The following is a 26,209-nucleotide window of genomic DNA, read 5'->3' as shown; positions in this document are numbered from 1 at the left end:
GATCGTAGTGAAATAGTGGGAAACAGAACTTGAAAAAGAAAGATTTAGAACGATATATCGAACTCCAAAATAACAAAGAGGCCTGATTAGGCATTTGAGATATTTAAAGTCAAAACGCAGAATAAAAATGAAAATAAAAACAAAAGAGCATAGGGATAATCAAAAGAAAGAGATACAAGCATAACACTAAATGGTAGAGAATGACTGAAAAGCCTATTTACTAGAAAGCATCAACATCTCAAAGACAAATAATCAAGTGAAAGAGAAAAAGGGAATAAATAGGGAAATTAATTAAATTTACCAATAGAAGGGAAAATCCATTGAAGAAACTCATTTAGACTCTTAAGGAAAGCCAACAGTTGAAAAATAAGCTCATATAAAAAGAAAGAGAAGAAGAATTGTAGTAGGTCTACAGATATCATAAATAAGTACAACAGAGCAAAAAATACAGTACAATAATTTGAGCTCAGGACAAGTTTTTACAAGAGCCAATAGTGCCATTCATGATCTTGATTCAGGCCATTGTTCACTGTGTCGTATTGGATAATCATCCTGCTTTCTTCCTGGCGAAGGCGTAATTGTAAGTTCCCGCCCCGTGGGGATGAAGTAAGATGACGTATGCCACTGAATTCAAAGCGCCGTTCACTATGGTGAAATGTTTTATAGTGTTCCACTAGGGGCGCCTGAGTCTCCAGTTTGAGAATGTTTCGAAAGTGTTCTTGGATGCGAAATTTTAGAGGACGGATCGTACTACCGATGTAAGCCTTGTGGCATGGACATACAATCAAATAAACCACATTTCTACTTACACAGTTGATGAAGTCCTTAATCACAAGTTTGTTATTGTTGATGTATAGGGTAGTTGATCTGTTAAGTCCCAATTTACATATTGAACACTTGGTACAGGTAAAAAAACCTTTAGGTTTGGCAAAATAAGGTTCAGGGGCTTTTTGTTCCTCTGAGGGTGGTGTTGGCGTTGGCGTGGATTTTGAAATGGAGGTGCTTAGCGGAGTTGATGGTGTTGTGGGAGCTGGTGGAGACTCTGATGGTGCTTTTGTGGACTATGGCGATTCCTCCTCCTGCTTTGTTGGTGCGGTCTCTTCTAGTGATCTTGTAGCCTTCAGGTATGGCTATGGCTGGTTCTGAGGCCGAATTCATCCAGGTTTCGGTGAGAAATGCGACGTCCGGTGATGATGAGGTCAGTAGGTCCCAGAGTTCGATTGCCTGCTTGAGGAGCGTCCTTGATTGAGGGCGTGGAGGTCATTGGCTGTGTAGCGGTGATTGGTGGTGCGGGGGCGCGTGGGCCACAGGGACTGCCGCTGGGCGTGGAAGAGCGCAGACAGGTTTGCCTTAGAAGCGTCTTCGGCGCGCCAGCGGCGCGTCCGCGCTGCGGCTGCTATTTGAGGGGAGGTGGGAGGGAGTGGCAGCAGGGAAGAGGGAGGGGAACAGTGAATGGGAAAGCAGGGGGCGGGGCGCAGGGACGCAGCAGCGGGAAAAAGAGGTCTGAAGTGGAGGGAGGGGGCGGGGCCGCGGGGACGCAGGGGACGAAGGGCCGAAGGGAGCCGAGGGGAGCGGGGAAAAAAAGGAATTCAGAAAACACGGACACCTGGAGCAGAGGCAGCGGTGCAGGGAGCGACCTGCCTGAAGCAGGGTTAAGGGTTGCTCTTGTCACCGCGCCGTGGCTGCCATATGAGGGGAGGTGGGAGGGAGTGACAGCAGGGAGGAGGGTGGCGAACAGCGAATGGAAGAGCAGGGGGGCAGGCCGCAGGGACGCAGCAGCGGGAAAAAGAGGTCTGAAGTGGGGGGAGGGGGCGGGGCTGCAGGGACGCAGCGGCATGGGCCGAGGGGAGCGGGGAAAAAAGGAATCCAGAAAACACGGGTACCTGGAGCAGAGGCAGCGATACAGGGAGCGACCTGCCTGAAGCAGGGTCAAGGGTCGCTCTCGTCACCGCGCCGCGGCTGCCATATGAGGGGAGGTGGAAGGGAGTAGCAGCAGGGAGGGTGGAAGGAGGGGAACAGCGAATGGGAGAGCAGGGGGCGGGCCGCAGGGACGCAGCAGCGGGAAAAAGAGGTCTGAAGTGGAGGGAGGGGGGGCGGGGCCACGGTGACACAGCGGCAGGGGCCGAGGGGAGCGGGAAAAAAAAGGAATCCAGAAAACACGGGCACCTAAAGCAGAGGTAGCAGTGCAGGGAGAGACCTGCCTGAAACAGGGTCAATGGTCTCCGGTAGCCCTACCGCCATGGTTTTTGTAGCGGTGCTACTGCCGCGAAAACCATGGTGGTGGGTGGACCGCCGGGTCGAAGATGAACATTTCCGGCCCGGCAGTTGATACTCCCATGGTGGTATGAGTGGAGATGTGGTGGGTTGGCAGCAGCCAACCCGCCACACTCATAATGTGGTGGTCCTCACCGCCAGCTTGTTGGCGGTGATACCGCCACATTGACCCTGGCGATTGAAAGACCTCCAGGGTCAAAATAACCAACTCTATGTTGTTCCCCCTCCACTTTTTCTCCCACTCATTTCTCTCTTTTTAGATTTTTTTACATTTAAACCCCCCACCTATTAAGGCCCTTTGTTGCTTCCTCCCACTTCTGTTGCAGACACGTTTCCATTTTTTCACCCCTCACTCATCAGATCTTCCTCACTGACTTTTAAGAAAAAAACATTTCTAAAGGGCTCTACAACTGCAATTTGCTGCCAGGCTACTCCTTTCTACAAAAACTGTGCTTTGGCAATGTTTTACTTACTTGCCATTCCAGGATGAACATCTGCTACAGAAAATCACAATAGATGCCTGGCCAAGATGCATGCACGGATGTGTGATGACATTTGTGCACACATGTATGGTGGCACTGTTGCCGTTGAGCCTCATGACGCACACTTGAGAATGTGTGATGCATATGCGTTATCATGCCTTTTTTCTTCTATTTTTTTTGCAGATGCTATTTATGTTATTTTTTTCTGTTACTAAACAGTATTGGTAAAACAAGCAGTGGCAAAGACAAGACTTATTTTGTTTGTTAATGCTTATTTCTTTTATTTTTTACTTCATTCTTGGCAGCATTTCTCATTGACAAGTTGTGCCTACTGTTCCAACTAGGGCTCTACCTCTGGACTTGCATTCATGTCCCTAATCATACCCAATTCCTTCTCGATGCTTTCAATCCTGCAAAATTTCTAAATATAATTAAAATTGTGACTGCCTGGGTCAAACTCATCTTACAGATCCTCATGTTACTGCAGGACTTGTTGAAGCACATCTCACTCTAAAACAGCAGAGAGATTGGCATTTCCATTGCTACGTGGTACCATTTCATCTCTGTTCATAACACCAAACATTAATTCACTTGCATTCAACATCTAAAATGCCTGATCTTAAAGGTCACCTTGCTAAATACTAAGGCCCAAATTTATAGGAAAATGACGGAGCGCAACGTTGCACCAAAATTGGCAGCGCTGCACTTTATCATTTTTACAACACAAGGATGCGCTGTATTTAATTGAATACCCCTGTGTTGTCCCCTGCGCTGGTGCTAAATTTAGCTGCCAGCGCCAGCGAAGGCATCCTAGCATCATCCTGCAAGGATATCTGAGATGAGGGGTGTGATTGTTTATGTGCAGGAAGGTGTCCCTTCCTGCACATAAACAATCACTAATGGCTTTTTGGCACTTCTGTGTGTGCTGCATAACGCAGCACACACAGAAGTGCTAAAGTGTCATTTTGAAATGATTGTTTATGTGCAGGAAGGGACACCTTCCCCCACATAAACAATAATTTCTGGTATTTTGCTCTTTCTGTTAGTGCTGTAGAATGCAGCACGTATAGAAAAAGCAAAAAATGAGGAGGAATTAAAGTATTCCTCCTTGTTAATGCCACCCATGTGGTAGCATTAGATTTTGGTGCTGCCCAAGGTTTAAGAAATCTCGTAAATCTGGGGCAGCGTCAAAATGCAATGGGTGTTGCTGTAGCACACCCACAGCAACACCCATTGCATGCCCCTGTGTTGCAGAAAACTGTGTCAGAGGGGCCCATATTTACAAGGAGGCGTAGTGCCTCAAACATTTATGTTACACCTCCTTGTAAATATGGAGCAGAGGTTAGCGCCACTGGACCGTCACGTAAAGAGATGCTCCAGTGGTGCTAGGGGCTCTTAAATATGCCCTCAAAGGCCTAAAACACCCAGTCAAAAAGAAAACAATTGAGAGACTATTGCTATAAACTGAAAGATGATATTGTTTTCTTGCAAGCAACCAAAGGTAGTTACCGAAACACATTCAAATATGCGAACAGGCTGGCTAGAAGACATTACATCCTAAGAAGCAAAAAGGGAAAAAACAGAGTAATCACACTACCTTCCAAAGGCTCTAGTCTATCAGTTATGTCAGAACATGACAGCAAAAATAAATGTCTCATCAGTAGATATACAAGTAATAATATAAACTTATAAGCCTATGAACCCACTGCCGATTCCCCTCAATTCTGAGAGTCTCTGAATCAAAAATGATCTCTCTTACCACAAAGCACCAATATCATATCTGGTGATGACTTTGAACTTCCCATGGATGTCATAGTTGATAGACAAACTTTGTCCACATTTTGCCCCTCCAAGTCACACAAACAATTGTACAACCCATGTTCAGGTAATGAACTAGAAGACGCATGTAGACTACACAACCTTGATGATAGAGAGTTTACTTTCTTCTTTCCACACCAAAGCTGCTCTTATGTTGATTTCTTACTTGTCACCTCAGCTCACCTACAAAATGTCGCAAACCCACGAATAGAGTCCTTCGTCATCTCTGATCACACTTGTGTGAGCTTAACTTTACAATTAGGTCCCCCAAACGTAAAAAAAAATATTCTTGACACTAAAACCCTGAATATGCGGCTGGTATAGAAAAAATACAGAGAGGTATAAAATTGTTTACTGATGAAAACACAAATTCATGCCTCTTCATGGTAACTTTTTGGAATGCATTGAAGTGCAACATCAGAGGTTTAACTATAAGCTTGATGGCAAAAAAAACAGTCTTAATTTAGACAGACTGGTCATTAAAACAATATCATCAGTGAGGGGGTTCACCTAGGGGTCCAGACAGACCAAAAAACTATGGCCCGAATTTATGGATTGTTAGCGGTGCCTTAGCACCATTTATTTTGGCAGTAAAATGGCACTAATCTAACTGCATATTTATATATTGAAGCTAGACCCGTCTAATGTCAAAATATTGGAGTTAGTACCATGTTTAGGATGCACGAAACCACCTTGCATCAATGAGATGCACAGTAGGCGTTCCCATCCTAAACACATCGCTAACCCCCTAGCACCATATTTACCTCACAGTGCAGAAACGACACGCAACGAGGAGGTGGGCCTAAATAATGGTGATAAGCCCACTTAGCACCATTGTTTAACGCCTGGGTCACACCAGGTGTTAGGATAAGGTAGGCCCATTTACACGGTGAAGCACCCTGGAATGGGCACAAAGATGCCCACCCCAAGCCTCAAGAACACCACCCCCCACACCACAGGGACATTACAGGATGGGCGACCCCATCCCATGTAAGTTTAGGTGGGTATATTTTATATTTTTTTAAAGTGCCAGTGGGGGCCCCTTACATGGGGCTCCCTGACTGGCAATGGGTATTTTCAGTTTGCCCAGGGGACACTGGTCCCCTGTGGTGGGCATTGCGGTGGTGGGCATGACTCCTGTCTAAACTTATACAGGAGTCATTTTTTGGTTGCTTGTGCATCAGTAAATGATGCTAGACTGACTAGTGGCAAATTTTTCCCGCCAACTAGCCTAACCTCATTTCTGACCCACTATTGCCATTCCCCCTAATGCCACCACCCCCCACCCCCCCAACCAGGCTAGCGTCTTTTTTTTTTTTACTCTAGCCTTGCCTTAACACCATTGTGCATCATTCCATAAATATGGTGCACAGATGGCTTTAAGGAATGGCGTTAAGAAAAATGATGCACAACTCCCTTAGCGCAGTTCAGCTCAATGTTTCATAAATATGCCCCCAAATTGCCTAAATAAAGCAGGCAAATATAAGCATCCCACCTCAAATTCGAAGGAAACAAATCGTTAATCTCTAACATTAAAAATCATGCAGGTACAATCGAAACTAAACACAACAAAATCACCAAAGGGTTTAAAACTTTCTATGCCTCACTCTGTGAGTTAACACATTCATCAAAGCATTAGGTTTCTAAGTAATGTCAAGGTCAACAGAATATCTGATATAAATAGACTCACCCTAAACAAACCACAAGAGAAACAAGCATTTGCAATGCAATAGGTCTCACATTAGCAAGAGTTTGTGCAGTTGGAGTTGTCAATGATAATGACAACCTCACATTTGGGAGCTTATAAATATTAAGCCATGCAGCACATCAAACCTTTATCTGAATTAAACTGTGTTTGTACATTCCTACATACAATTGGTATTAGACTGCAATGGTCTGAACATCCCCTACAGAGCACCACAGTAAAAATAGAATTTGGAAGAAACATGGTCATATAAACAAGTATTCAGCCCCTAGAGGGCATAATCACATAAAAAAGAATGAGAAAGAGTATTGCAGTGTAATCATATAATTAGCCCCTTGAGGACGCAGAGGGTCATTCTGACCCTGGTGGGCGGCGGACGCCGCCCGCCTGGCGGGAACCGCCAAATGGCCGCTCCGCGGTCAGAAGACCGCGGAGGCCATTCTGAGTTTCCCGCTGGGCCGGCGGGCGCCCGCCAAAAGAGCGCCCGCCGGCCCAGCGGGAAAGGCCCTGCAACAATGAAGCCAGCTCCGAATGGAGCCGGCGGAGTTGCAGGGGTGCGACGGGTGCAGTTGCACCCGTCGCGATTTTCACTGTCTGCAATGCAGACAGTGAAAATCTCCCTGGGGCCCTGTTAGGGGACCCCTGCACTGCCCATGCCAGTGGCATGGGCAGTGCAGGGGCCCCCAGGGGCCCCACGATATCCGTTCCCGCCATCCTGGTTCTGGCAGTGAAAGCCGCCAGAAACAGGCTGGCGGGAAGGGGGTCGGAATCCCCATGGCGGCGCTGCAAGCAGCGCCGCCATGGTGGATTCTCCCAGCCGGGGGTAATCCGGCGGGAAACCGCCGGACCCGGCTGGGCGACCCGGCTTCACAGCCGCGGTCGGAATACAAGAGGAAGCACCGCCAGCCTGTTGGCGGTGCTTCCGTGGTCGTCGACCCTGGCGGTCGATGACCGCCAGGGTCAGAATGACCCCCATAGTGTATTACACATTTTCAGGCTTAGCAGGCTTTTTAAATATCATTTAACTGTGGAGTCAGTGGCACAAGGGTGCAGTGCCGCAGGTCGTTACTAGATGTCCCTGTAGAGTCAATAGCAGAAGGTGCAGTACGACTTGTTGTGGCTAGATGACCCTGCAGTGTAAACAGCAGACTGCACAATACCACTTGTTATAGCTAGATGTCCATGCAGAAGGTGCAGTACCACTGGTTATGGCTAGATGTCCCAGTAGAGTTAATAGCAGAAGGTGCAATACTATTGGTGGTGACTAGATAGCCCTGTCAAGCCAATCGAGTTAGTAGTGCCTTAGAACAATAATCATCCTTCAGCCCATAGAGAGCAAAGCACAGGCCAAGCAGGGCTGTCAAAATACTCTTACAAACAAGGCCCTTAAAACACAAACTCCTCTCAGCTACAAAAACACAAGTTTTAGCTATGAGAGAATTTAAATATGCATTAAATGGTGGAAGAGGTTACGATCTTTGGACCCCCTTTCACCTACTGTGACCCACAAGATGGCCTGAACAGAAAGAGTACATCATTCTAAATGTGTTGGTGGAGGTCATTGCCCTAGGACAACCACAGGCTGAGTTATGGGCAAACATGTATTGTAAAATGAAAGCCTGCTAAACATTGTGGGGTGCGTTTCCGTGAATACATTAAACATGTATCAGCAGTAAACTGTGCTTCAGCATTAGCAGCAGGTACAATACCACTGGTGGTGGCTAAATGTCCCTGTCAAGCCAACTAAGTTAATAGTGCGTTGGTGCAATTATCACACTTCCAGAGCATAGCGCATCAGATATTTGCAAGCCAATTAGGGGTATCAAAATACTATTGCAAACAAGGCCTTTATGACATAAACAACTCTCAGCTGTAAAAACAAAAGTTTTAGCTATGAGAGATTTAAATCTGCAGTAAATGTTGAAAGAGGTTATGGTTTTGGGCCCCCTCTCACCTAGTGTGACCCACAAGATTGCCGAAACAGAAAGAGCACATTGTTCTGAATGTTTTGGGGTGGTCCCATTGCCCTGGGATTACCACAGGGTGAATTATGGGCAAGAATGTGTTGTAAAACGAATGCCTGCAAAGCATTACGGGGTGAGTTTCCCTGAGTGCAGGGAATATTGTAGTATTGTCTCTCCCACTGTGCCCGGAGAGCCACTGTTGAGGGTTCATTCCTAGGGCGATTTCATATGATATAAAGGAACAAAAAAGGACAAAACACAGGTACAACATAACTACTTGTAAATACTGATTATGTAAAGTAAGGACCAAGTGATACACAAATGCGGAAAACTAACTGCACGCGTGAACACAAGTGCTTACTGACAAGAACGAGAGACAGGAAACAAAGAAAAATAGCCCGTCCAATCAACAGGAAAACATTTCAGGCATAAGTAAACTGTACTTGGCTGGAGCTCCTCAGCCAACCACAGGAAGTGACATATTGGCTGCCAAATCACTTAGGAAGCAGCACAACAAGAGCAACACTGTCTTTAACATTTTGGAAGTGGCAGGCAGCAGCAGGCAGGAGCAAATGCCTATACTCCATGCAACAGGTCTTCCGGACAGCGCATGCGCGCTGTCTAGGCCCAACCTGAAAGGAGATCTTGAATGCCCTCTCTGCTACTCCTAGCAATGAAGCGCTGAGCCTGGATGGTGTTCCAATCACCTTCTATTGAACATTCCCTAAAACGATCATGAACCCACTTGTAGCAACCCTAACCCAATTTGCCCTTAAGGGGGAAGTGACCGTAACAGTCGAAGAAATAATGATTGTGAATATACCCAGAGAGGACAAATAGCAATTGTACACGAAGAACTATAGACAAATTTCATTAATTAACAAGGAAGCAAAGAAATATGCCAGATTTTTATGAACAACCCTGGAATAAATAATTACAAAATTAACTAATCCCTCGCAATCTGACTTAGTGAAGGACAGACTGGCCTCCAACAAAACACACATTTATCAAATTTTTGAGAAGGGACACCTTTCTTCCTCTCCCTCAGGAGCAATTGCCTGTGATGCGGAGAAGGCCTTTGCAAGGTCTCCTAGCCCTATTTACATGACTAACTCCAGCAATATGGACTTGGAGAGCATTTATATAAAAATGTTAATAGCCTTATATGCATGCCAAAAGTATGGGCTATAGTTATTTTATACTTTCATACTCTTGCATTACAGCAGAGCACTCAACAAGGATGACCATTATCTGCTATACTCTTTGGGCCAGATGTAGAAAGGTTTTTTCACGTCGCAAACAGTGAAAATCGCTGTTTGCGAGGTGCAAAAACCACATTGGGATGCCCATTCCCATTTTGCGAGTCGGTAACCTGGTTACCGACTCGCAAAATGGGACTGCGAGTCGCAAATAGGAAGGGGTGTTCCCCTTCCTATTTGCGAGTCGCAGCGCGATGCAGGATTGCTTTGTGACTGCGAACACGGTCGCAAAGCAATTCGCAGTTACCACCAGTGTCACACTGGTGGTAACCCATTCGCAAAAGGGAAGGGGTCCCCATGGGACCCCTTCCCCTTTGTGAATGTCATTGGGAATTTTTTTTTAGAGCAGGCAGTGGTTCTATGGACCACTGCCTGCTCTGAAAAATGAAACGGACACGTTTCATTTTTTCATTTTGCAATGCATCTCATTTTCCTTTAAGGAAAACGGGCTGCATTACAAAAAAAAAAAAAATGCTTTATTTAAAAAGCAGTCACAGACATGGTGGTCTGCTGTCTCCAGCAGTCTACCATCCCTGTGAGTGCTGCGACTCGCAAGGGGGTCTCAAATTGCGACCCACCTCATTAATGTTAATGAGGTGGGCCTTTGCGACCCCCTTGCGACTCGCAGATGGTGTCAGGGACACCATCCTCCCTCCGGCATTGCGGCTCGCAAATTGCGAGTCGCAATGCCGGAGTTTACTACATCTGGCCCTTTCGCTTAGCAAATTACCCACTCCTGAAGCTCATAAATGAATGCCCTAACATTAAAATAATTAAGTTCAACTTTGGGACCATGAAAACAGCAGCATATGCCGAATGATATCTTGTTCTTTACTGAGGAGACTGGTATATTAATTCTGGGACTTCTAGATATTATCTGCAAATTCTCTAGCAACCCTGGCTACAGTCTGAACACAAAAAACCCTGAACACTTGGTGACTGCCTTCTTCCATTTATAACAGAGGTTTATGTTGGTAACCATGATACATTAAATGTTTAGGCATACAGCTCTCAAACAACTTGTAGGAATCCATCGAACACAATGAGGAAAAAGGAAAAAATCCTACCAAAATTCTAAGACCTAGATGCTTGCTAATCTAAGCACATAACACGGTGGGGCAGAATTGAAAGCCTAAAAATGATGGTCATTCCGTCTCAATTTGTATCGAGCGTGGTCCCTATCAGACTCTTACCTCACCATTATTGGCTCCATAGACGAACTAAAATTGAAAGTTATGTGGAAAAAAGCACCATTATATCACACAAAAAACTATCCCTGGACTATAAGCGGGGTTCAAATTGGTTTCATTAACAAGGAGCATGAAGTATGAGTCAATTCAATCAATTCAATTCTTCTTTATTCGGTTATATAATAATAACCATAAATCACATAAATAATAGAACGTTACATACAAACATTTAAAAAATATACAAACTTGCATATTAAAAGCTTAAAACTTCCAATTTCATTTGCAGTCAAAATGTAAAAAATAAAAAATATTAAATGCATTTAAAAATGTACACTATTCCGCCAACATATAGCCCCCAGTGTGAGTCACTGTCTTCAGTGATTTGCAGAACTCACTGATGGCTGCCCATATTGGTGGCAAATCAAGCACAACATTGCTTACACTTACCAAATTATCTCAAACTTAAATATGAATCCAGTTATAGTTGCTCATTCCAAAGAAATAATCCTAGATACAGTGAAAGCTATTATGCTGCTCAATAGAAAAATGACAAACCAAATAAACAACTCCGATCTGATATCCCTTGGAATAATAAAAGAACTAAGGGGCTTATTTACAAGGCCCTTGTGCCACCTAAGTGTCACTTTCAGTGACGCTCTGGTGGCAATGTGCCCATTCCCACATTTACAAGACCGCGCTAAGCCACTTTGCTTCAGAAATACACAGTTTACTGTTAAATCGCTCTCCACACTTCAATGGAAATGGGAAGTGGAGCTCAAAGACATTAAACGAGATCCCATTGAGGATGAAACCTAGTCTAAAATCTGTGGCAACGCACTAAAATACAAACTCATCTCAACTCTCTGTCAATGCAGTTTTTGCCCTACACAATGTCTATTGGACCCCTGCCAAATTTGATAAATTGGATCTTATGGACTCTAACACCAGTTGAAATTGTGAAGAAACTACTGGGGGCACTGAATGTATGTTCTTTAACAGTAAGCTGATTAGATCTTTTTGGGAAAAAGTTTCCTGTTACCTTAATTATAGCATTAGAACTCCCATAGAACTGGTCTTTGCAATGGCGATATTGGGCTCATTAGCTGTCCCGCCTTCCAAAAGCAGATAGGAACCGATTAGATCTTCTTCAAACTATTGCCACAAACGTTATTCTGATCCAATAGAAATCAGCCAAACAGATTTGTATACATACCTGCTAGGGTTGGGTTGGCTACTTTTGATGTGCACACAGCTCAATCCACAACCTAGTTGACAACCCAAGGAATTCCACTAATATATGAAAGTCCAAGGACAGATTGCTACAAAAGCGTGACTGCCCACTTAGTTGTGCTATCTTTCAACACTACACAATCACCGTAATTCGACATTTATCCACACAACATAAAGAATTTACAGTGATGGTCCTCTCTTACTTGAATATTGCACAACAGGGCCTTCTCCTTCTCTCTCATACTTTCTACCCTGTCAGAGGCCAATTCAGAGAGCCACAGGGCATGCAGGTGTTACTGGGTCACAGTGATATGTATATCAAAAGATGAATCCTAGCCCTAATCTTTATGATTCCCTTATCTGCCCCATCTTCCTTCCTGAGATGTGTCCAGGCCCCTTTCTTATGATCTATCACTTAATCAAAGAGCAGTCTTTTGAAGTGTTAAGTGAGTCGCTTCCTTTTCCCTCCAGTGTGTCCCCACACAGCTCACAGAAATGTAGTAATAGCCACATCTGTCTGGGGGAATCCTCTCCTCCTCATGCCTTCACCAGGCAAGCATGGGCTTCTCAACATGGAACCCAGGATTCTCCATGCAATGTACCATTTAATTCACACTCACTCAGTTTACATTCACAGCACACTTTGGGTCCAGCACTGTTACCTCTGCATTGTACCCTTACGTGTACACATGTATTTAGTACACACACTCAATAGTGCACACACTTCAGCACTGAAACTTTTCAATCTTTAATCAGGAAGTGTTATTTACACACACAAACACTGCCAGCACACATACTCACTATCTGTGCTGCGCACTTCGCCCTTCATGTACTTTACTTCTTGCAAGCACACATACACCCAGCACATGCTTTCCCTTCACATGCACAGCACAACACTACATCCCCTATGTAATGTATTCCTCAGGCATACATAAACTAAGCACACATGTATGGCTTAGTCCTGCTCCATCCTTATACTATATTCTTCACAGTCACACATACCACCAACAAAGTGTCTCACTATTCATGTGCCGCGCAGCTTTGCACATCTTACCTGACTTAGGCCAATGGTGAGTTAAGCACACTGCAGTGGAACATTTAAAAAGATGAGTGAGCTTTTAGCTCACTCCAGTGACACAGGTTGAAAAGGTCCTCTTCACTACTACTGGTGACTACATGGTATGCTGCCACCACTGTCCTTGTGCTTCTTAACCTCTGGTGAATGCAGGAACCCTACACCACTATGAGGGTAGCACTTTGGGTGCCCCTCCTTATCCAACAAGATTGCAATCTATGAGACAGGCCTATGTCATGGGGCCAATGCATGATTCATGTCCAGCTGTGACAAAATTAATCAGCATAATGGATCCAGACAAGAGTACGGCTGGGCACTCCGGGCAGGGGTACACATCTTTACCATGCAGAGGACTTTTCCAACCTAACATACCCACTTTCACTCCACTGTGCTCTTATTCCTCTTGATCCTGCCCCTGTCTTCCTCCTCTTCCCTGTTTGCGATACAGTGTCTCCTTGTTAACTTTCACTCATGCAACTCTAGTGACAGCTTACTGGTTCTTGCTATATAGCCCGCATATAACACATCAGCTTTTTGCAGCTACCAAATGATGTAATCCTTATGTACCATTTGACTTGTCATTATAAGATCTTTACTCATTTCAATGATATTGTACTCCACTGTATCTATACCCCTACTCCTGTGTTCACCTATCTACTAAAAGCGTTTCAATAAAAAAACTTCTACATTCAATTAAAAAAAAATCTAATAAGAAATTTGGAATGGTGAGAGCTCCACTGAAAACACACAAAATGTTTGTCTAACGACTGGCAATGGATTGGGGTAGCATTCCAACCCACCTTTCTTTTACCCTCCACGCCACTTCCTACTCCAATATGATCAGTATTGCCCAAGGTGCTAAGACGGGTCCTCTTTGAACCAGAGCACAAGCAACCCAACACCAGTTTTGGCCTGACTGGGCCTCTTCAGTCGGGTGCATTTGGTTCCACTGACACAGTGATCAAGGGGCCCATATTTGGGCATACCCATGTCACTTTGGGTATTACTTCAAAAACACAAAAGATGATGGGAGTCAATCGGGTTCTTGTAGGGTGTGGCTAATCACCCGTGAGGGTCTCAATGGGCTGGGGGTATTCGGAGTTCATTCGAAGAGCCTTGGGTTTCCCTGGGGATGTGCCGAGGCCCAGTTGGGCGGAGCAGAGATGTCGGGTGGGCATGTGGCAGGTCAGGTGGTCGTTGAGGTATGTGGTACGATGGTGTGGAAGGCCTTGTTTGCGTGCATGAGGAGCTTGAAGGTGATTCTTTTGTTGATCTGGAGCCAGTGAAGGTCTCTCAGGTGACCGGAGATGTGGGTGCGGCTGGGGATGTCCAGGATGAGTCTCAACGAGGTATTCTGGATTCTCTGCAGTTTCTTTTGGAGTGTTTGGGTGGTGTTGGTATAGAGTGGCCTGCCGTAGTCTAATTTGCTGCTGACAAGCGCCTGGGTGACAGCTCTTCTGGACTCGATCAGGATCCATTTGAAAATCTTCTGGAGCAGCCAGAGTGTGTGGAAGCACGAGGATGAGATGGCATTGATTTGGCGGTTCATTTAGAGTGAGGAGTTGAGGATGATGCTGAGGTTGTGTGCGTGGTCTATGGTGTGGGGGGTTCTGACTGTTGAAGGCCACCAGGAGTCTTGAAATCTGTCTAACCACTTGCAATTGCTCAGGGTAGCGTTCCTATCCATCATTCTTTTGCCAACATGCTACCTCAGATTAGATCCAGCCATATGGAAATCATTCTGGATCCTGCGCCATAATAGCAGTCTAGTCTGAACTACCTTGCCAGATCCTCACCTAACCGGAAAACAAGCAATCCAAGACCAGTTTCTGCCTGATTGGGTCTCTTCACACAGTTGCAGTCTACTTCTAGTGGCACAGTGGACAATGGAGCAACATCTCTGCATACACTTGGTCACTTATGCTGTTACGTCTTTTTAAAAATTATTTTTATTAAATCCCAAATTGACAGATACAGAGAATATGAAACTGCATTCCATACATGTAGGAAATTACAACACAATTCGTTCTATGATAGAAATCACAGATTCAATTGATTATTATGGCAATGACATTGAATTATTTGTTTCAAAGATAATTCATTCAAGTATAGCACCATCTGTTCAAAAGTTGAGCCAGCATCTAAACACATCTTTAGCATGACTCATTCAGGAGTAGCCAGTCATCATATCCAGGTTGGTTGGACATCCAATTAATCAAAACTGACCAGACCATTGTACCTTGTCGCCTTGTGCTTCTTCCCTTACAATTATACAGTGATATCTCAAGATTATATATAACCCACAAATGCCTAAACCATTGTTGAAATGTGGTGGATCAGAACTTTTCCATACAGTTGTGCTAATTAGGCGAGCCAGAGTCAAAGAAATGAAAATAAAATAAACTTGTTCCAGGTCTCTCTTGTGGCTGTGATCATAACCAAACAACATCATAGAAGGCGTTATACAGATCTTTTCCCCAAAAATTTTCTGCCAGAAGCACTCTATCCCTACCTTAAGGGTCTGCAGCTTCTCATAACTATAAAACATTTGTACTGTATTTGCTGGTCCTTCCCCACATCTAGGGCACTTATCATCTGTCCTCTTACCCCAGATAATCAGCTTGACTGGATTAAAGTACAATGTAAACATTGTTTTATAATGTTGGACCTTAAAGTACATAAGAGAAGGATTGTCATCCCTATACTAATCAACGTCTGTATATCCATAGCCCTCTCACCTAGTTTTTGTGTCCATTACTCCTCCTAATGATTTAGGACATCGGGTAGCACACAGTTGCCCTATTTTACATCCTGAATGTAAAATGGCATCAAAAAGGGGAATTCTTTCCAACGAGAAAGTCGTCTGTCCAATTTTCCCAGTAAAATCTATCTGAAGATATTTAAAGAAGGTCCTATCACCTAGCCCATATTCCTGCTGTATCTCATACAATGCAGATAGCTGGTCAGTTAACTAGAGATAGACTAATTTGTTAAGACCAGATAGATCCCATTGCCGCCCAAAAAGATCATAGGATATTGTTAGAAGGAGCAGAGACAACCAGAGAGGAGTATACAGATTAAATTGTGTAACACCCATTCGTTTTCAAACCTTTTGCCTGACCCTCCAGGCCACCACCAGAGTCTAGAACCTTACTTTTTTATATTAACTGGGCTCTTATCTCACGTGGGAGACTTAACAATTTAAGGGCTCGCCAAATCTTCCTGTACTGCCATACAAAATTAATATATATCAAATTGAGTTTCTGAAACAGAGACTGATCCAGTTCAAGGGTATTGTTCGAAATAGATACAACACCTTAGGCAGAACCAACATTTTCACTACATTACATCTTCCTATCAAAGATAAATGTAGGCCATTAATACGCCTTAATTAGGACCTGATATTACGTATTAAAGGATCAAGGTTAATCTGATTTAGAAAATTAACTTTAGATGTTATTTTTATGCCTAAAAATGTAGCAATATCCACCCTAAGGGAGTCATCCAGATCAATGTTAACTGTACAAACAATTTGTGTTTTTTCCTTATTAAGTAGATATGCAGAGCTTTCCCCGAATTCCAGAGCCAATTTCTCGATCTCTGGCATAGCAGTATGCAGATCTGGGGTTATTATTGTGATGTCATCAGCATAGGCTAATACCTTAGTTTTGAACTGATTTACTCTGACTGGTTGATAGTTTGGCTTTGGGTGAGCTGCTCAATAAATAAGCCTATATAGAGGGTAAAAGAAAATTGAGAGCAGGGACATCCCTTCTGTGTACCTCTCATAATGACGATCTTCTGAGATTCTTGGCCCATAATCTGTAGCCTGGCAATAGGTGATTAATACAACACCCTTATGTCCTGAACCAGCCATGGGCCTCAACCTTTTAGCTTCAGCACGGACCATAAATAGCACCGTGATACTCAGTCAAATGCTTTTTCTGCATCTAGGAGATTCATAACCATTCGAGCCCCCATGACCTCCACTATAACAAAAAGCGTGATAGATCGTCTAATGGGATTTGATGTACCTCTGTTGGATATAAATCTGTGCTACAACGGCAAAACCAAATGAGCTATGACTTCCCCCAAACGGTTTGCTACAATCTTAGCATATAGGTTACAATCGACATTGGTCAATGAAATTGAGCTATACGAGCCAGGATTATCAGGGGGTTTGTTCTTTTTTAGAAAGATCACAATATTTGTGCCCTGCCATGATGGGCGAGGAGCCCCATTGTGTTGTACTAAAAAAAAAATCAAAAAAATCTAGTATAACTGTGACTAACTCAGGGTGCAATATTTTGTAAACTTCAAGAGGAATTCTATTGGGGCCAGCTGCTTTACCTGGAGCCAGGGACTTTAACATGCTGATAGCTTCTTCTGACATAATATCTGCTTCTAAGTTCCTACTGACTTCTTCGTCTAGCACCCAGTGACCCCCATTTGGCTGACTTGCCTTTGGTAGATAGGGCTTTTGTGAAATATTTTTAATATACAGGGTCCACTTATAAACTTCAAAAGTTTTAATAACATCCCGTCAGCTCTTTGGATACAGTCACTATTCCTATAGACTTCCTTTTGCCTTGTTGCCAAGGCAAGATGTCTTTGTATAGTTTTGCCATATTCTAGCATTCATTTTTGTGCAATTGAAATTTCTCTGCCAACACTTTAGCCTATTGACTATTAATCTTAGCCTTCACTACTGCGATGCTTTGTTGGATTTGTGTGACATCCTGTCCTGATATAATTCCATGAATGCAACTCTCTTCCAGTGCGACCAGCTGTCTATAAAGTCCCTTGATCTTTTCTTCCTGACGCTTCTTCTGGCTGGCAACATGAAACATAGTCTCCCCTCTTACCTCTGCTTTGAAAACGTCCCACACTAGCTCCCCGAAGGGGCTATATCTATTTAAGTAAAAATAACTTTGTTACCCAGTTCCTCATATAATCAATATAGCGCGTATTATATAATAATTTTCTATCAAACGTCCATTTGGCCTGAGGTCTACCTCCAACCAACCCCCCACTTCAAAAAATTAATGGATTGTGATCTATAAAAATCATAGGAACCTTTTTTATATTCGCCATGCCTGTTAAACCAGCAGGAACCCAAAAGAAGTCTAACCGAAAATACTTTCTATGTGGATAAGAAAATTGGTGAAGCCATAGTCCTGATTCTTTAGATAATCCCACATATCAACCAACCCATGACTATTAGCTATAGAAGCCAAAGCTTTAAATACCTGCGTTTTTACCCCCCAACTATTTATTTGCTTCTGTCCACTCTACCTCTAAATGTAGGTTCATATCTCCGCAAACGATCAGTGGGGTAGTCCACAGAGCAAGTTCTTCAAAGAGAGCTGGATCGTCCTGGTTAGAGGCATAAATCAAACAGATTGTAAAACTGGTCCGTGCGACACAACACTCTACTGTTTCCCACCTCCCCCACTTATCAGCCAACTTCCGTTTAGCAGGGCCAACATGGTTTCTAGCCAATACAGCTACCCATATACTTATGGATGTCTGAGTTGTACATACTAATGTGACAAATCAGTTCATAGCTAACAAATGTCGCCTTCCCCAGGGAATATGTGTTTCCTGTAAACAAATAACCTCCATAGTCAAAGACCTAAGTATTTCTGTCACTCTTTGTTGTTTTGATCTGTCATTGAGGCCGGCTACATTAACTGAACAAATAGAAAGTTTAGCCATTTAGGCTGAGAAAACGCCAAAGGGATATACCAACACCCAGAGCTTGCAAGCTAGTCCACTTGTTACCATATCAACCTGGGCTAGCTGTCGGCCTATCCAAGTGTTCTTATATGCCATTATGACCGATTTGATTTGTCTCATACCATTGTTCATTCTTTTTAGGATATGCTTTTTCCCACAGCCCCACTTACCCCACCAACTCCATCCAACCCTTGCCCCCACCACTCCTCCATCACCTGCTTACCCATCTGCTCCCACCCCTTGTGTCCTTCCCCACCCTACCGTGTCTCCATGCCTCTCTCCACCCCTCCTTATCTTCCTTTCACAGCAAGTGCCCCCCTCCCGGTCCCTTCCACTACCCATCTCCCCCCATGAGAAGCCAACAGACCACTCATTGGTCTGATAAGATGCAGGCATCCTCTCCGCCCAGTCTCCTGATGCGCGCATGACTTTCAGATTTATATCTAGGGTGCCACCTACGGGGGCCCTTCCAATGTCTAGATAGCCCCCATCCTGATAATACCAAATATACTAAGTATTCAATCCACCAGTGTGCGTATTTCAACATACCAGCGTATTTTTACATGTATTTAATTATTTCGGCAGTCACACGAGTACCCAGTTAGTCTATTGTAACAGCTAGTCCAAACGACAAGGAACAGAGACAGTTACTGCAGGCTTTCCATATACTCCTTAGTTTTGATTTCTGACATAAACATCCCTGTACTGTCCTTCCAAACCACTTTCAGTCGTAGGAAGGCTTGTGCTTCTTTATCCTGAAATGGTTTAATTAGCTGACGGAGGCACCACCATCGCTCCACCATGGCATGACAAAAGGCTGGTTAAACAAAAAATTAGATGTCATCAACAGATCTTTTAGAGTCCGGTCTTGCTTTCTGGTAAATTTCTTGGCTGAGAAGAAAATTTCCAATATACAATAGAATCGCCTTGGGTCTTTCCATATTTTTATTTTAGACAAGTTTCTGCAGCTGGGGTACTCTATGCCTGCATTGCACCTCGTGGGACCAATTTCAGCTGACTAATTCAAGGAGGGCCTTCCGGAATAACTCTGCAAACATCCACATATCGGGGCCTTATCAGCCTTCTGCCCCTAGGATCTGTAGATTGTTCCAGCACTCAACCAATTGGGCCTCGTGTGCATTTGTCTGACCCTGGGCACTTACCAAATCAGCTTCCAAAACCGATGTTCTAGTTTCAAGGTCAGACAGTTGGTCCACAATGGCAGCGCAAGACTTAGCCATTTTACAAACTACTCCTTGTAATTTATGTGTTCCCCCTTGGGCTCTGCGGCTGTCAAGCCTAGTCTCCTCTCTGTGACATAATACACTGATAAACTGCCTCCAACATTGGGGGGTATGAGTTTTGTGGTTCCCCGAGACGCACCGTCAGGCCTCCGACAGCTGCTCAGTTGAAGAATAGTCCCATTGCAGATCTTTCCCAGTGTTGCCCATTCGTACCTTCTGTTTGCTAGTCTTGCGAGCCGTAAGCAAAATATCCTGATCCACATTACTTACAGGGTGATTCCCAGAGTACGAAGTTGCACCAAAGTCCTCATCTGACCGTTTCGAGCCCTCATACAGGGATAAAAATGTCTGTTACTGTCCAGATCAGAGCACGCTTTCCCCCTCCTACTGTTACGGGGGCTTCTAAGAGGTCCATGTGCCTTACGGAGGTCGGGAGAGGGGCAGTCATTTTTCTTGCCACCTGAGTTGAATAAACCATCATGAGTATCTGCCGTAGAGCCACCCTCAGGCCAGCCTGCCCGTGTGTTCTCCCCACAACATTCTCTTAAAGTCCTTGGGATTCCTCTATTGATTGTTCTACAATTGAAGTAGAAGAGGGATGACTTCCCGCAGAACCCCCGGAAGGTGGTTCAGGTGTGTGTCGTTGTTGACAGCAGCCGCCACCACAGCAATAGTTATATCCATTACCTCGCCTAAGTTCACCGCTGCCAGCTAACTAGCATCTTCCTGGGGCTTTGAAACAGATGGCTTCCCCCTCTTAGGGTCTGCATGAGCTCCTCAATCTCCATCACTGGCTAGGGTTCAGACACAGGAGCAGGGAAGGTGAGGATTCCCCCTCCCTCTCTTTTCTGATGTCTCTGTTTTTGGCTACGTTTTTGATCATAACGATGGGCACCGTCTGCTAGCTCGCCCCCACTCCGGTTTCTTTAGGGTCTGCAGCTGTAGGTTTTTGAGCCATACCATTAAAACAGATCGTTTGGGAAGTCCACCGCCCACGGTCTTTGGTCCCTTGGTACCGGTAGTCTGAATGCCAAAGAGGGCCCGACTATGTCTGTAAGTATTAAGAACTTCTGCTGTCAGCCGCTCCCAAATGTCTCCGGTGGTAAGATGGAGCATGGTTACTGGGACCTGGAGGGCTTCTTTGTAGCACTTGAAGAAGACCACCGCCATATCAACCAACATAGCAGTCCGGGTAGCACCTCGCCGTGAGTTGAAAGCCAGGCATGCTCATACCTCTGGGAGACTAAACGGAGATCCGCTGAACGGCCAGACCAGCCGGCCGACATCTTGCTTCTCCCTGAATGAAGTCTATGCTGTTACATCAAACAGACAAAGATGATGAGAGGAATGCTTGCAATTTGTTTAAACACTGGCAGTAGCATTCCAACCCATCGTAATTTTATCCACCATGACACCTCAGATTAGACCCAGACTCTTTAGATTGAGTGATATCGTAGGCAAAAGAACAATGCGTTGGAATGCTAACACAAGCAACTGCCAGTAGTAAGACTTGCTGCATGCGTTTCTCCCATTACGGTTTGTGTTTGATGACGGCTCCACTGAAGACAATTGAATGGCTCAATGCCAATAATGGCTTTTACAGACTCCGTGCTCCAATATTCCAATGCTTGTCTTTTTGTCTTTCTCTGTTCATTGTAGGATATTCTTCCATTAGTGAGTGGAATGTTCCAATGGCATTATAGCCCTTCTGTCTCAGACTATTGTGTGTGTTAAAGGTACTTTCCCTTGTTAAAGGCCCTTGCCTGTGGCTTGGGCCTATAACTTAGAAATGGTGCCTTTAACATATAGTATAGCCCTCATCTGTAGGCTATAGTAATTTTCAAAATGGCTAAAATGTGAAAGGAAGTCTTGAAATGTTCAAAATATGGGGAACAGGAAAATCTGTTTTACATATAAAACTCTGCACCTGGAGTATGAACTGTACATATCGATGACCCTTTTAGAGGCTCTTGACAATTCTGCCTAATCTGGTGTTTGCCCCAGAAAAGTATTCCTTGAAAACAGAGAGGTAGGGCTGAAGGAGAAAGTGGTTAGTGGGCCTTGTTCTTATGGCTGTCCTTTGTCTTGTCACTAGGAGAAGCCATTTATCATGCCACTTCTCCAGATCCTGGGGGAATTGGAGGTAATATGCAATTCTTGGTCACCTTTTGGCAGTTGTGTGTTATTTGTGGAGGATGAGTAACACTTTGTTGCTTGGTGAAATAACAAGATTCCTAGAGCGCGATAACAGTTGGATTTAGACACTCAGACACAGTAAACTCCTGAACAACATAATACATGGGATGTTCAGTCAGAGCTATTTCTTTCAACAAAAGATTATGGCCCTCATTACGACCCTGGAGGATGGTGGTATTATGGAGAAAAGTACTGCCAACAGGTTGGCGGTACTTTCCCCCACAATATGACATTGGCGGTTTGGCTCAAGCCAACCCGCCAATGTACCACTCCGTCCGCCACGGCAGTAACAGCCACAGGGCTGGAGACTTCAGTCTCCAGCCAGGCGGCCGTCACTAACCCGCCCGTAGGATTATGACCCCGCTTACCTCCATGGTTTTTGTGGCCTCCCTACCAACACGAACACCATGGTGGTAGGCACTATCAGTGACAGGGAATTCCTTCCCTGTTACTGATAGGGATATTCTTCGCCCCCCTCCCCAGATTTCCCCCCGACCCCCTGCGCAGACCCACCCCCAAACATACACACACCTTCACGCACCATCAAACACATTCATACCCATATGCATCCACCCATGCATACATCCATTCACACACAAATCCAAACACACTGACATACATACAAGCACACACGCATTCACACAACACACAATACACGCACTCACGCGTCCACACATGCACACACATACCACATGCAACGCACACACAAACATACACCCCCACCCCGCAACCCCCTCCTCTGTCGGAGCACCCAACCAACCTGATTTGAGGGGGTCCTGCCAGCAGCAGCATCTGCCCGCAGACCACCCCCAGTCCGTATCATGGGTCATGATACGGTCTGCTGCGGTCTACTGGCGTGGTGCTGCTGCTGGCAGCAGCGCCACCTTACCGCCATCCGCCGCCATGACCGCAGCCAGAATTCCGCCATCTTTCTGGAGGAATTCCGGCTATGGTCATAATATGGCGGATGGCTGACAGCGGCGGCAACGGTCTTTTGGAGGCCATCTCCACGCGGTGGTAGGCGATTTTTACCACCACTGTCATAATGAGGGCCTATGACTTTTATTTACATACAAGAACAGTCACAATGAAAGGTATAAGGCATGGGTAATTTCAGTTCCAGACAAGGATGTGACCATTTGTGTTCAATCTCATGGCTGATTCTGGTGGCCATTCAGATGTAGTCACATACCATAAAGTAACATTCTACCCAAACAGTAGAACCCACTCCACAGTAGCTTACTGATGGTGGTGCTTACTGGTATGATCAGTATTTCTTAATTAGCGCCAAGCAAGAGGGCACATAATCCGTTAATGGGTCCGCCAACTCATTTATTGTCATTCCGTGCACCCGTCTCTGATGAATTTAGTCACTCTGGCGATAGTGGACTGTTTCCACACCCACCATGATGGCAATGACGGGCCAATAGTCAAGCTTTTCTGTAATACCCGTATGATCACGTGACAGACTAACGTCAGCGATGATGAAATAATTCTGATCAATAATCAAATATGCCTGTTTAAAAAACTTGCACAACATGCAAAGGTGTTTTTAGCATTAAAAGAGATTTCTGAAGAATTATGGAAAAATTGTTCTTTAAATTGATTGAAACAAACAGCAACTTTCAGTCATTTTGTTGGTGTATCTGTGGGACTGATTGTCCTTTGACCTGTACCTCGATATGTAATTCGATGAAGCCACATTAGCTCAAGAACCTTCCCTTTCCCCTCTTCTACTATTGCCCTTCTTTTGCTTGCTGCACATGGTCATGGGAGGAAGCAGTGAGAGATGGAAGAGTCCATTGCTCCCTGGAATCCAAAGTACACGTTTTTGAACAGACAGACAGAGAAGTCAGTGCCAAGGCCTGGTTCACATACTTTGCCTCACTACTTTTGTCATGGCCATGCTACCAGTGAGCCACTGGAGCTGGACCCTTTGGTAATAGCACTTGAAGTCTGGGAATCCAAGGTGTCGTTCAAAAAGTGAAAGGGTTTTATGGGTGACTCTTTTTCTTCAGCAACTGTATACTAAGTCCAGCAGTAAGAAGTGCAAATCACAAAAAATCCTCAAATTGGACAATAGTCTAAGATTAGCAATATAATATAGGAGGTGTGGAAGCATAGGAATTTTCTATAATGCCACATGACCCAGCACCAGGAGAGGAAGGTGTCGCCAAAACAAGCCAAATCCCCACAATGGCATTATGGCCCTGAAAAAGATGGCCCTCAAGGATATCCCTATCTGAGTGATAGACCGTAGCACCCAAATACTTAAATGTGTCCGGTACTGCTTTTTTTTTTTGTAGTCTCTATACACTTGCACAACCACTTTAATGGGACTATGCATCAATCCTTAAAAATGGACTATTTTGTTCTATAAATGTTCTCCACAGTAATGTGACACAATTAAGGTGCTGTAATAGTCATTTGAGTGTAAAGGAGTGATGTGGCAGTAAAATTGTAATCAACACCAAAAAGGTCTATTTGAAAGAGACTTGAATATTTACAAAAAGACTCACATGCAAGTGATTTCTACTGTTGGTAGGAATTTTCATGCCTCCCTATTATACATTGTGATTAATCTGAAAAACCACTTTTGTGTGAGAACAACTTCAAATCAGTCAGGATAAAGGTGAATGTCTAGAGACAACAATAAATACAATGTGGATGTAAAAAGTTAAAATGTTGATGATTCATGTTTGCACTGCTGCACTATGAAGAACATTGACATCTGACTTCCATGAGTGTGGCCTTAGCTTTGTTGTATGGGTAAACCTCTATGTAAGGGATGCTTGCAATTCAATTTGGGCTTGCAAATTAACAGTGAAGGACAGAAGGGAGATGTCATCGCCCAGTTGAAGCCTGTTGCTCAAGGTAAGCCGGCAAAGCAATGGAATGGGTCTTTCTAGCAAACGCTTAAACAGGTCAAGGAAGCCTACATTGTAGGAGCCTGTAACCTCTTGTATGTATTTTAATAACCCTTTGCTGCTATGACCGAGCAGATTCTGATGGGCTCAGAGAAAGGGGAGGACAGGGCTCTGTTGTTTCCTCCTCGTTTTCCGAAATATTCTGCAAGGTCCTCTCTTGCCTACATGATTGAGTTGTCAACCGAGTCAGTGTCTGTTACCCAGTCTTGGCAGCTTGGTGAAGAATCCAATGCCTTAGTTGTGTATAGCAGTAGCATTCAGCCTCAGTGAGATGGAGTTTATGCTTACAAGTGTCAAACAAGAGGATATCAGCTTTAAGGAACGTGTTGGAAATGGTCAAGCAGCCACCCTCCCTTCACCCATCAAATGGGCTTGGAGAAATGCAGGTGTGAAGGCAGGTTTGTAGTGTATACGGGTATGTGGAGAGGGTAAGGCCGTCCACGTGGTATTGCTAAAGATTAAATCCCATACTGTGAGTGTAGTCTTGGTGGGGGTGCTGAGGTAATCATTAGGTGGCCTATCAATTCTAGATTTCCAAATAAGGTCCCAAATATACCACCCTATAACTGCCCAATGGTTCTCTGTTTTACATAAAGACCAGTCTGCAATTACTCTCAGTTGTGAAGCTTTGTAGTATGCAATAAAGTCTGGTAATGGCAATCCGCCCATTGATTTAGGTAATTGTAGATGCTTGTTTGAGAGTCTAGCCTTTTGCCCTTGCCAAATGAATTGAATGCCCAGATATGTAATCACCATCTTGGAACATAGAAAAGCAGTGTGCTTAGTAGGTTCACTGACCTCCGACTGGGTGAGGGTAAGGTTGAGGATAAAGGAATAGGACCGATTAACCTTGAGTCCTGCAACCTTTTCGAAATCAATAGGAAGTAATTGTATTCTAGGCATAGGGGATGCTGGCCCTTTAAGAGACAATAGAACATCATCTGCAAACAGCAAAACTAAATGTTCTTTTTGACCAAAAGGTATCTCTTTTACCTCCCTTTCTGGTCCGCTCATGGCTGTTAAGGGTTATATAATGAGGGCAAATAATAGAGAGGAGCGGGGCAGCTTTGCTTTGTACCCCTGCCCAGTTTGATCTCTTCTGAGCC

This window comes from Pleurodeles waltl, chromosome 8, assembly GCF_031143425.1.
Source record: "Pleurodeles waltl isolate 20211129_DDA chromosome 8, aPleWal1.hap1.20221129, whole genome shotgun sequence".
NCBI lineage: Eukaryota > Metazoa > Chordata > Amphibia > Caudata > Salamandridae > Pleurodeles > Pleurodeles waltl.
The sequence above is the reverse complement of the archived record's forward strand: the minus strand, read 5'-3'. Positions refer to the sequence as shown.